The following is a 12,878-nucleotide window of genomic DNA, read 5'->3' as shown; positions in this document are numbered from 1 at the left end:
AACATCATGTCTCTATGAGATAGGAGGCTGGTATATTCTGGATAGAACAGTTAAGGTAAAAGACAGCTGGGACTTCATTTCTCAAAGCAGAGCTCCCATGGATTTTGTTTGCAGCACTTCTCCAAACGAGGCCTTAGTAGGAGCCACACTGAGTTGCTGTTCATCTATAAAGGTTTTAAACATCTTGCCTGCCATCACACAAAAAGTCTGTGGTGGAAGCAGGGATAGTCTCAAACTCTTCAGGACGGCATTCATCATCTTAATCTTCAGAAGATTATCCTTTCTCTCCAAAAATCCTCTTCATACCTTCACTATTTTTTTCTCCTTGGAAATTAACTGAGTCCCAGCTATGTGGCTGCCATCTAGTTTCATCTAAAAAAGTACACATCTTAAACTACTTATGCCAGACTTTTCCCCAAAAGCTTCTTCAAAAGATGAGGCAGGATTCTCATCATCATGATCTTTCTTGACAGCAGACACAGTCTCACGCACCTGGTAAGGCAGGATCCTGTTTACAAATTAGCAAGGAAGTATGCAACACACAATAAAGGAGATGCAAGTCATGTGCTATGGACAGCTCTTTTTTTTTTTGGCACATCCTATTGAATACTGGATTTTACAGGAATAATGTTATTTTTAGAAACATTTTTGTGTGCGTGTGTGGTTATAAAATGGGCAAGTTTAAAATGAATTTATATAATCCTTAAAAGGATTAACTAAGGATATATAAGGATATTCAAGTAAGGATATAATCCTTACTTATTGATCAGTTTATCAGATCACAATGTCCTCATTTTTTATGTGTATAGATCATTACACAAAGCATAAAATAAAGGATGCTGCTTGGTTTATGTCTCCAATAACCTACTCTCTTTGGAACTAATCAAGCTTTTGCTGTGGTGGAGCAGCTTAAGCAGTTTGTCTGTCTGGAGTGCTTAGGGGAAGGGCTGTACGCTGTGGCAGGCAAACCTTCCCATACTGTGGGTGAGAACTACAGATGGATGCAGTCTCTGGGCCATGGGCCATGTCTGGGAAGAGATGCACATCTTGGTGTGATTAGTTTCACCGCACTTGAAATTAAGAGAAAGGTAATGGAGAGGAGGAGTGAAAGCATAGCTGGAGAAGCATTAGCAAGAAAGAGAACTTAGCACAGAAAAGAAAGAAGCTTATGAGGAAGGTGTGTGGTAGTAGGCTATTATGTGTTAATGAATAAATAGCAATAAAGGCATCTGACAGTAAATGATCTGTTTTGGTGGGGCTGGATACTGTCAGCATGGCAGCTGAGGGAACTGGAAAAAAACTGCTGCGCATGTGAGAAGGTGCCCACACGGACACATGCAGACTCCCATGTGAGGGAGATGTCCCTGGACAACTCTGCAAACAGTGTCCCCCATCTGGCCCTCTTAAAAAGCAGCTTTGCCTTAGAGGTTCGTTTTTTGTTTCATGGCTGAGTCTAGCTGCTGGGTAGCTTTTAATACCTGTAGCTGCACGTAAGAGTACATGAACTGCTCCACTTCTTTGGGACTTCCCTCCCGAGTTTCTGCGATATCACTGGCTTACCCGATGCCTATCCACAATTGGTAGTTTCACTCTGAGCCCACTTAAATAGCTACATGCAACTATTGTAACCTATTAACACAATCAATGTGGACATTTCCAAAGAACACACTCATCTAGTTTGGACTGGCCTAAATCTCGAGGTGGGAAGAGGAGAAATGCAAGCCATGGGAGTCTTGAGGCTACACCAGCTTGCCTCCAGCCCTGTGCAAGGATACGTGGGGCACCCAAAGCAGAAGCTGGAAAAGCCTGAAGTCTCTGCTCTGCTCCCTCCTTTCCTATTCTCACCGTGAGCTGAAGGTGGGACAACCCTTGAGCCCAAGCAGGAATTTCTGTGCCACATTGTTACCGACCGAGATAACCTCAGCATGTTTGGGGCTCAATTACCCTCGATTATGAGTGGGTGCCAGCGCTGGTAGCATCTCAAAACGCACGTCCCACGCTGTCTGAGGAGCAGAACCGGCTGCAGCTGGCGGCTGGCGACCACCCAGAGCAGCGAGGCTTCCCGTTAAGCCTGGGAGCAGCGATGCTGTGGAGGGGAGCGCCGAGAGCAGCGGCAGCCCCAGCGTGCGGCCCCGTCACCGTGGCAACCCGCAGCCTCGCCACTGATGAGCCTTTGCTGTCGATCAAGAAGCATTAACTTTTACATTATGTCTTTTTTATTACCGTTTCTGCACATTTTGGCTTCCATCCCCCCGGGGGCCTGGCTGCGCTGGTGAAATGTTCCTTCTCGGGGCGTGGGGATCGACATGTCTTCTATTTCTGTAGTGTTTACGGCTGTGGGAGAGACACAGCTGGCTGGAATTACTGTTATCGGTGTCAGTGAAACTGCCGTTGCCATCACAGTTTCAGTCAGAAACAGTCCAATATAGGTCTACCTTAAAAATTCGAGAGCACTTAATTTAGAAGATTTACCCCACTTCTCTTGAATCTAATCCTGCTCATCTTATGTTGGTGATAACAGAGGGGGATCCTGTCGGGCACCCATAAAACAGGGCAGAGCCAGGAAGCACAACGTGGCCATGCCGGAGGTGCATCCCTTCAGGCTGCAGGATCAGATTTCCCCCAAACCGGGTATGGAGTGCAATTGTCAGGGAAAAGTCACATATCCCAAAGTCTGCCCTATAGCAAGATAATTGGGTACAAATGAAAGAAATCCGCTTTGGTGGGCAGAGAGGGGCTGGCAGGAGGGTGGTGGTCAGGCAGGGAGCGATGGCTGCAGTGATGCGAAAGGACATGAGGAAGGTGAGAAGTACCTAGGTTGCATGTGGAGGCAAGGACTGAAAAGAAGAAAACATCCCAGCAGCTTTCAAAAGAAAGACAAAACTGGGAAAGGGGTTAAGTAGCAGGGCTCCCAGTGGCAGCAGACGATAGGTTTCCATAACCCAGGAGAGGTTCAGTTCAAGGTTCCTGTGAAGAAGCAGGACGAACAATGGCTGTTGAAGGGGAAGGCAGATGGGGAGTACAAATGAATGTGATGAAGTAAGTACAGAGAAGGTGGGACCATAAATAATTGAGATCCAGAGCGAAGAAGAAAAGCAGCACTGTTTGGCACAGCTCAGCTTCCTTCTCTCGGCCCATGTAACTTGGAGAAGTTGCAAAACTACTCTGAAATTTCTTATGACTAATATAATACACTGTATCTACCCCAAAACTATTGGGATCTAAACTTTCCTGTCCCTGCCCACCAAGAAATGCTTCCTGTCTGGTCCTGCTAAGCTGTCTTACAATGCCAAGGACGTTCTGCACTGCCCAGTACAGTGTCTCGCTCTCTAGGGCTTCTCTGAGCAGGTCAGGTCAGTCCTATCAGCAACCACACCGTGCATTTCTCAGCCTTGCTAGCACATCCTGCTCGTCAGTGCCGCTAATTAACTCAGACAGAGCTTTCAGGTGTCTTGCTGTGTTGTGCTGTTCACAGACATCTTCAGAGACTCCTCCTGCAATGCTGGAAATTTTGGCTCCCTTGCTGTGGCAGCTGTTTGCCAGAGGGTCAGTAGATTCAACACTAAAGGCGCTGTGAAATGCCATGCTGCAGGCTATATCCTGTACATCTTCAAAGATAGCTGTGCAGTGAAGGCTGGTGTCTAGACATGTTTTTCCTACGATAAAAGTTTAGTTAAGATATGTCTCCTAGGCTGGAATTCACATGGAGAAAGCCTTATATTTCTCTGGACCAGCCTGGTTTAAGATAAGCACATAAACTTTTCTGCAAACAGGATGCATTTTAGGTTTTCTTTCCAGACCCCCAAGCAACATGGAGGTGGCTGCAATGGTATTACCAGGAGCCATGTAATTGAAGACTATACAATGCTAAACATTAAGGAAGCTTTCAAGAATTACACCTGGTAGTGCTGAAGTACCCTCTCAGCCCTTACCAAGACAATATTAATGCAATCAGGATGTGACTTATGATGTTCTCAGGTAATTTTCTGCAAGGCAAAGAAGAATGACTAAACATATTCTAATTCACACCGGTTAAAAACCATGTTTTAATTAAGTTAACGTTCTAATCCATTCAAATGTATATTACATATATTTCCAAATATTTCTTCTTGGGAGGTTAAACACCAGATCAATCAGGATGTAGCAAAGGACCTTCTGATCTCCAGATTTTAAACTCCAGTAAGTCAGAAGCTGGCCAATTACTTCACCCGCATGACAAGCCAGTTAGGATTCTGCATAGCGTTTCTGCTTGTTCCTAATTTATACAGCAGTGAGGTACAAGTAGGTGATATTAACTTCTCTGGCATCGATCTGCTAGAATCACGGTATGCCTGCAATCTAATATATTTTCAGGAAAAACAAGAAAATTACCACTCTTCTAGTCAAGGTATCAGGGACGGTGCAGACCTTTCCGATGCATAGGTCATGATCAATACTTGGTTAGAGGAATCTGCAAGGGAAGCTTGGGAGCCTCAGAGAGTGCTTTTCATGCTGCGCGAGATGATATTCTAGCCTAGAGCGAGCATTCACCCTGTCATTACACAACATGGTACAACTAAGTCCACTGTGTTTCCAGATGGATTTATGGTAAAATAGTTAAACAGACCTAAGTGACCTGCCAGTAAATCAGCACTGTGACCTGGACCAGACTGGGGAAGGAGATTAAATGGAAAAAGCGTGGAATTTCTCTTTTACAGAGTATCTCTATGGCATAATGCAGTGCCATTCAGGGATATCGCAGCTACCGCAAGCAATGTAGCCACATTAGCAAGATGTTAATGTGCTTAATTAGCCCTGATGACAAGCAGGTTGTACAAACCTGGGCACAGCATCATGCTTATGTACTTAGCTGCTTAAGTCTCCAGAGTGCTTGCAGCTCACTTAGGTTAATATAATCTAACGAATTAATAAGCATATAACCTATTTCGTTGTTCAAGCCATTTATAACAATATTGACTAATACCAAACCCAAGGCAGACTCTCGTGGAACTGCTGAAGATGCTTTCAGCATATCAGTGAGCTAAGAGTAGCCACTGGTTTAAGTGATCCTTGTCACCTACCTATGCGTTCACCTTCCAGCAGCTTCACCTAAACCACCTTACCTCACTTGGTTATGAAAATATTACATAAGAAGGTATTAAAAGCCTTAGAAGAGACAAGTTATAGGACACCTGTATCTTTGTATTTATCCAGAATAAATTAAATCTAACAAGATTGTTCGTCAATAAATCCATGTTATGTGTTACTCATCCCTGTCTTATCTTCCATATATTCATAAAACAACAAAACAAAAAAATATTTCCATATTTTCCTAGGAATTAAAGCTTGGCAGACTGATCTGCAACTCTTTCAGTTCTATTCTCCATGTTCATATTCTTCCCTCATCCTTTTCTAAACATAGACACCGTATTTGTCTTTTTCTAATCTTTCTAATCTTCTAAAACTTCTTATCCCCCATGGACACCATGATATTGCCTCAGTTTTTTTGCCTGAAAGATTTTTAATTCCCTCAGTAATTTCCATGGAGTCCCCTGATCAGCAAACACATCTAAGGGGTATCCAACCTGTTCCTATTCCATACCTGGATTCTTATCTCATTATAATAATGTTAATGGTGTTAATAGTATAACCAAATTTGACATTCACGGTGAAGAAAAACAAAAATTACGATTTTCAGTCCTGGTGTCAACTGTTATAATTTTCCCTTTCCTCTGAGAAATGAAACACCACTTCCTGCAGTCCCTTGGTCTTTCTCCTGCTGCTAACAGGCTTCGGGAATTTTAACTCATTTTTAGCTCCAGGATGTCATTTGAATAAATGTTTACTTCATGTGTACTGCTGAAATAATCTTTCACTCAAAAACGTCTCTAAACCTGTTCTCCATTTTAATGGTTGCACTGAGGAAAAGAGCTGTTGAGTAGAGCCAACACTTCAATAGCTCTGAAAAAAGTATCAAGAGTTTCACGGTGGGACGTTGGCAATACTACACACTCTTTGCATAAACTAGGTGTGCATAATGGAGAAAATGGATGGAGATAACCACTAAAATGAACAGGCTAATGAAACCGATGATCAATAAACAATAGGAGTTAACAGAGTGCAAGTTTTACCCAACATACAGTTTTTTCCAGTGAAGGGGCAGTATGAGGGAAGGGGGGCTGTGTTCTGATTTCTTTGAAAGACTTGCTCAAAATATTCCAAGTGGCTTGGCTGGCATTAGTACCATGCATTCTGAAAACCTTTGGAAAGACAACAAATATGATAAAAAACAATATTTAACCATGTTGAAGCAATATTTATTCACATACCCAGTGGGTCCTTGTTAGATACAATTTTAATTAATAGCTTCATTATCTGAAGGAGGCAATAAACATCATGTTAATGAAACTTGCAGTAGAGGCTAACTAGTTGCAATCACAACTAACAGTAGAAAAAATGAAGGGGAACTTAATGTGAATGAAACTATAAGAAGATAGCATCTGGGGAGAACCACAAATTACTATATCTGGCAAAAGCAAGTTTCCATAACAGAGCAGAAGGCTGTGGAGAGCAGTGTGTTGGAAGAGAGGCACTTATTTATAGTGAATTGAGTTGTGAGAATAATAGATTTTTCTGTTTGGTGGCCAAAGTGAAAATAAATTAGGGAAAACTAATATCCAATCAGATATATTATTCCATTTTCACATATTTTTGCCATTTATTAAAATGAAACAGATCAATTTTAGAAAGAAACAGTATTAGATAAGAAAACCAAGACCATTTCATTTTGAAAATATTGGAACAGAGCAGTTCTGGTTTGTTTTTTATTCCCCTTGTACTATTCCTCAAAATGAATTTCTCAGCATGTGAATTGATTTTTGATTCATAATGTAACTTTTTAGAGAACTCAATGTAATAGACTCTTCGGCAAAACACAGGTCATATCAAGTCACCCAGAACTTCCTGCCTCCACACCAAAAACATGTGTTTGGTCTCCAAGACGTGTATTTAGGAAAACATCTGACAGATTTGAGGCTTTTTCTGTCAAGCAACAAATCCCTTTTTGTCTCACCAAAGTCCTGTAGAAGTCGTCATGGGTCAGAGCACCCATTTGATAGCACTGGCTTGGTCCTCACCAGCCACCAGGGGCTGAGCACCTGCGACAAAGCTGTTGAGGTCCACCAGCAGCACCCAGGGTTTGCCTGATGTACCAGTGAGGTTATTAGTGCAGGGCCCTGCGGGCTGTCTATCTGCAGAAGCCCATGATGGGCAGAGGCCAGAGGCACCCAGGAACCTCTGTCCTTGCTACCATCATGGGAAATGCCCTGGCCAAGGAGTAGTGAAGGGTTCATAGAATCATAGAATCATTCAGGTTGGAAAAGACCTCTAAGATCATCTAGTCCAACCTTAATTGAGCCAAATGCGGGTTTTCCTTCTGGAAATCAAGCGGTGACACTCAGATCTCTCTGTGCAGCTTCTTCATCCACTGCTGAATTGAATAACATACCCAACCATTGGTACTACTGGAAAATTAGGACATGGGAGACATCCTCAGTCTGTCCTGATGTCTTCTTTTGGGAAGATCAGATGTAGTTTTTGATCTTTTCTCCGGCTCAACTGATTTGGGATGGAGGGCAGTGGGACAGGCTCTCTGCTGGTAGGTAGAGTAGCAGTTCTGCAAATATTTCTCAGACTCAGTGACTCAGAATGGTCCCTGCAAGTCCCGTGTCTCAAACAGCTGAGTAGTCCCTTACTGGTCTCAGGCACAAATCCTACAGTTGACATGCCTGGGCTCAGGGTGACCTGGCAGAGGGAAGCTGCCTTCAGGCTTTGCAAGTTTCAAATGCTGCAACTCATAAAGGAAAACTATTCTGAGTAAAAAAATACTGTGGTTATTTCCTTTGTAGTGTTCCTTGCTGTGCCTTGCCTGGGGACCCTAGAGCTGAGGACAGTAACTCATCAGAAGCTAAATGTGGGCTAAAAAATCTACATGCTAGACTGGAATATTAGATCTGTTTTGCAGATTTACTTGACTAAGAAAGTGTCTAGGGACAGTCTGTGACAAGATTTAAGATACTAAATAATGATAATTGTTTGTCTAGGTTCAGCTTCCAGGTATTACATTTTGTTATACCTTTGCCTTATAGATGACAGAGCTGTAATGTAGCAGATGCTTTCTGCTTCCCACATACATACCTAAAGACCTTGATTGAGTTATTTTTTACTCTTTCAAAAAGCCAAGCTGCCAGAGATCCCTAATCACCATAATATGCACTTCCCAGATTGTGGTTTACTCTCCTCTCTTGTTTCTGAACCTTTGCCAATTTATCAACAATCTTTTGACTTTTGAGATGGAAGAAATGTTTAGGCAGTGCCCACAGCTTTATTAACTAGGAAGTACAGAATAAATGACAAGCTAACACGGTGCATGTAAGCTGACCTGCTCAGGCCAAGGACTCCAGCTTTAGTGAAGCTAAAATTTTTTTGCTTCTGTAGTGGATTTACGTGGCAAGGTTTTGGTAGCAGGGGGCCAGAGGGGTGGCTTCCGTGAGAAGGATCTAGAAGCTGCCCCATGTTAGGTAAGGGCCCCACTGCTGACCAGAGCTGAGCAAATAAGTGATGTTGTTTGCGCCTCTGTGAGAGCATATTTAAGACAGGGAAAAAAAACGCTGCGCCACACATAGCAGCTGGGAGAGAGGAGTGAGGAACAGCCTTGCAGGCGCCAAGGTCAGTGAAGAAGGAGGGCAGGAGGTGCTCCAGGCGCCGGAGCAGAAGTCCCCTGCGGCCTGTGGTGAGGACCATGGTGAAGCAGGCTGTCCCCCTGCAGCCCATGGAGTACCACGGTGGAGCAGGGTTCCACCCTGCAGCCCGTGGAGGAGCCCCCGGTGGAGCAGGTGGACCTGCAGTGACAGAGACTGCGGCCTGTGGAAGACCCCTGCCGGAGCAGATTCAGGGCCGGAGTTGCAGCCCGTGGAGAGGAGCCCACGCAGGAGCAGGTGACCTGGCAGGAGCTGCTGCCCGTGGGGGATCCGGGTTGGAGACGTTTGCTCCTGAGGGATGGACCCCGTGGTACGGACCCATATCTGGAGCAGTTCTTGAAGAGCTGCTGCCTGTGGGCAGCCCACGCCGGATCAGTTCAGCAAGGACTGCATCCCGTGGGAGGGACCCCACAGCACAGGGGACGAGAGTGACCAAGAAGGAGCAGCGGAGAAGAAGCGCTGTAGACTGACCACAACCCCCATTCCCCCGTTCCCCTGCGCCGCTCAGGGGGAGGAGGTGGAAGAGGGTGGATGGGGGGGAAGGTGCTTTTGGTTTCTTTCCTTTGTTTCTCACTTCTCTAGCTTGTTAGTAATAGGTAATAAATCTTACTGTCTCCCTATATGCTGAGTCTGTTTTGCCCGTCACGATACTTACTGTGCGATCTCCTTGTCCTTATCTCAACCCTTGAGCCCTTTTCATCATATTTTCTTCCTGTTCCTCTTTGAGGAGGGGGAGTGAGAGAGCAGTCGTGGTGGAGCTCGGCCGCCCACCCGAGTAAAACCACCACAGCTTCCCAGTACAGCCTTGCAGTGGCAGCGCTATCACAAGTGCTTATGGTCAGCTGATTTCATCTGTCATGACCCATAAATATTTTCAGTCCTGTTTATCCTAATGTAAGGGTCCAGTCTTCACAGGCAGAACTGCAATCTGTGCTCATGGATATGTTAACTTTTGTCAGATGTTGTTAAACAAGTAATGTGAAGCCCCATCCCCATCTCTGTCAAAGTCAGTAAGAATCTTGTCATTGCCTGCAGTAGGACATTTTCTATGCTTGTCGTTGTTGCTGTTTTGTTTTTCCTTCAATGTGTTCAGTTTATAAAGCAGTTCAGAATCACTTTGTGTAAGTCCTCATCATCATTTGCCATTCTGCTTGTGTGTGAATTTTGGCAAGCTTTATTAGCCAGTTCCTATTTTATTAAAAAGGAAAAAAAAAAAAGCAAAAAAAAAAGCACTGGGCCAGGAACTCATTACTGCAGATCGTTTCAGAAACACCTTCTTCCATTAAGCATTCTCTTTCAGAAATAACCCATAAAACATATCAGTTACTTTTTAATCCACTTAGTACCTGCAATATTGATATTGGATAGCATTAACTGTTAAATCAAAATGTCACACAATAGGAGGTTAAACGCTGTATGGAAATCTCCCTATGACACACTAATCTGACAAAAAAAAAAAAAAAAAGCATTTTCCATTATTTTACTGGGAATCACTGTAACATTGACTGACCTACAATTTGCTGGCCATCCATTTAGCACGATTAAAAAATGCCACGAGTTTCAAACAGAAGTTCAATTTTTCCAAGATGTATAAAGAAAAATTAACATTAGTGGTTTGCAGAATTTCTGCTTTAAACACATGCCCAGTAATCTCAATAATGCTGGGAAAGTTTTGCCACAAGTATAATTAAATCCTGACTCTTCTAAAAAGTTGACAGACTTGGAATTAAAGACTGTATTACAAACCACTTTCAATTATTTGTAGACAGTTTGTTTTGCACAAAGCTCACTTGGATTTTCATCTGCTTCAGCCTTCTCCTGAGGATGTTGGATGCATGAAAGGAATCAGAAGGTGTGATATCCCACCATAACATCTTCTCCTGACCTTACCATGTTCTCTACTCCCCGGGTCACACTGTGCATGCACAGTGTCCCCCACTGCAAAGGTCAATATTGACGATGGATTTTTGTGCCTAGTGGTAACAAAAATGAAAATTCTGGAATCACAGAAGAATTCAGGTCATAAATGCTGATATGACATTGTCAATCTGCCTTGTTTTCACAAAATGAAATAAGAAAAGTAGTAAACAAACCTCTAAATATATCAAGAGCAAAGGTAATTACAAGGAATTAAATGTAAGATTCCATTTCATCCTTGAATTTATAGGAATTTTCCTTTCAAATATAATTGATGTAATCTTTTAAAACAGCACAATTGCATTTCTAACAGAAAACTGCTCCTAAATTTTTAAATCTTTTGCTGTACTTTCTGCAAATTATAATCATATGTTGTTGTTGTTAAAAGTAACTGAAGAAACATTACAGTGTCTAGGATCCCGATCTTCTCTGCAGGAGATTAAATGTAACCATTTGTCCACTTCTCTTGGAGTTTGAAAATGGATGTTTATTAACCTGCGAGTTACAAATCCTTAGCAAATCACGTCAGCTGCATAAAAGATTGAATAAGGTGTGCCTGCCTTTCTCACAAAACATTTATGAATAAATTATGCTTCTTAAATTGGCTGAAGATGTTTATCTAACACATACGGACACCTATGAGCTGGCTCAAAAGGCAGCGATGCTGACTGCTGCAGTGCTCAGCGCCCTGTCCCTACCTGGGAGGCTGGCGGGTGGCATTGGCAGCAGCAGTTTGCCTTCCAGAGCTGGCTACCAGAGATGTCCACAGCTACAGGCAGACTGTTAGATGTCTTCACAGGCAGAGATGCGGCCACTTGTCTCCTGATCCCTCTTTGTGCTAGGAGAGGGAAGTAAAGGAGCACAAAGCACACATGGGAATTAGGGCTGAAGATGCACCTTGCTTCTGTTCTTTTCCATAAAGAATAGAATGAAATTACCTAAAAAACAGAGTTAAGGATGGGAGGTGCAGGGCAGTCCCTGTGGCTGAGGGGTAGCCTTTATCTCTGGCAAGCCAAATGGCCCAGGGGAGCCAGCCCCAGAAAAGGGACCCTCAGCCCCCCCAACCCTCCTCTTTGTCCATGTGAGGGCATCCCAACACAGCCACCTTTGGCCACGCGTGGGCCACTCCATCACAGAGACTTGCTGAGGTCGCAGTGGCCACCACTGCCCCGCCATGGCTGCGGGCCCTATAAAACAGGCCCCCTGCAGCTGGCCCGCCATTCGCTGAGCATCTGGGCCCTCTGACTGCCAGCTTGTGCGGCAGGAAGCAGACTAGAAGAGCAAGGCGAGCAGCAGGCCTCTTGGTGTGCGAGGACAGCCATGCAGTCCGGTGAAGCACCAAGAAGGAATGCACCTGAGCAGAAGGAGATGTGTCGTGGGCGGAGGGATAGCGCTGGTGGCACAAGAGACACCAGTGCCCAAGGGACCTCTGGCACCCAGACCACAGACAGATACAGGTGGTATCATTGGCACTGCAACGATGTGGGGAACAGGCCGGCCCTTCAAACACCCAGCGACAGGGGGCCTGGGCCTTACCACAGGAGCAATGGTGATTTGGGGCGAAGGTGGGAGCATCAGGCAGAGGGCCGCGGGGAGCAGAGGCGTGCCCGTAGTCCGGAACACAGTGCAGGACCCAGTAATGGCTGTGAACTAGACAGCACCATTGGACCCATGCATGAAAATCAAGCCGACAGTGGCATGGGACCGAGGTGTGGAATTGGACGACCCCGTGGTTTGGCACCCTGGCCTGAGAACATTCCAGATGGAAGGCATCCCGTTTGGGCAATCCCAGGCAAGGACTGGCTTAGCCTTCTGCCCAGCACCACGGAGCCCATGGAGCTGGATCCACCAGATGTGGAGGAACGGATGGAAGTGGATCCACCTCTGCCAGAACAGACCTAGGACTACCGCGGCATGTCTTTGTGCTCTGCCATCCGAGAGCACCAACAGCATCGCAGGAGTGCCCGGCGAGCCCCCTACCCATTGCTCAGGCTCCATCGCAAGCATTAGCTTGGAGCCACCAAACACCACGGACATCCCGCAGGCTTACCTGCAAGATGTCCTGGCAATAAACAGCTCTTGCCGATTCTCAGGGGTTGTGTGAGTGCTTCTTTTTTGGGGGGAATGGGCTAAAGTTGCGCCAGGGGAGGTTTAGGTTGGATACTAGGAAAAACTTCTTTACCAAAAGGGTTGTTAGGCATTGGAATAGGCTGCCCAGGGAAG

Source organism: Anser brachyrhynchus (genome assembly GCF_964034855.1).
Source record: "Anser brachyrhynchus genome assembly, chromosome: 1".
Lineage (NCBI taxonomy): Eukaryota > Metazoa > Chordata > Aves > Anseriformes > Anatidae > Anser > Anser brachyrhynchus.
This window is presented reverse-complemented; position numbering follows the sequence as displayed.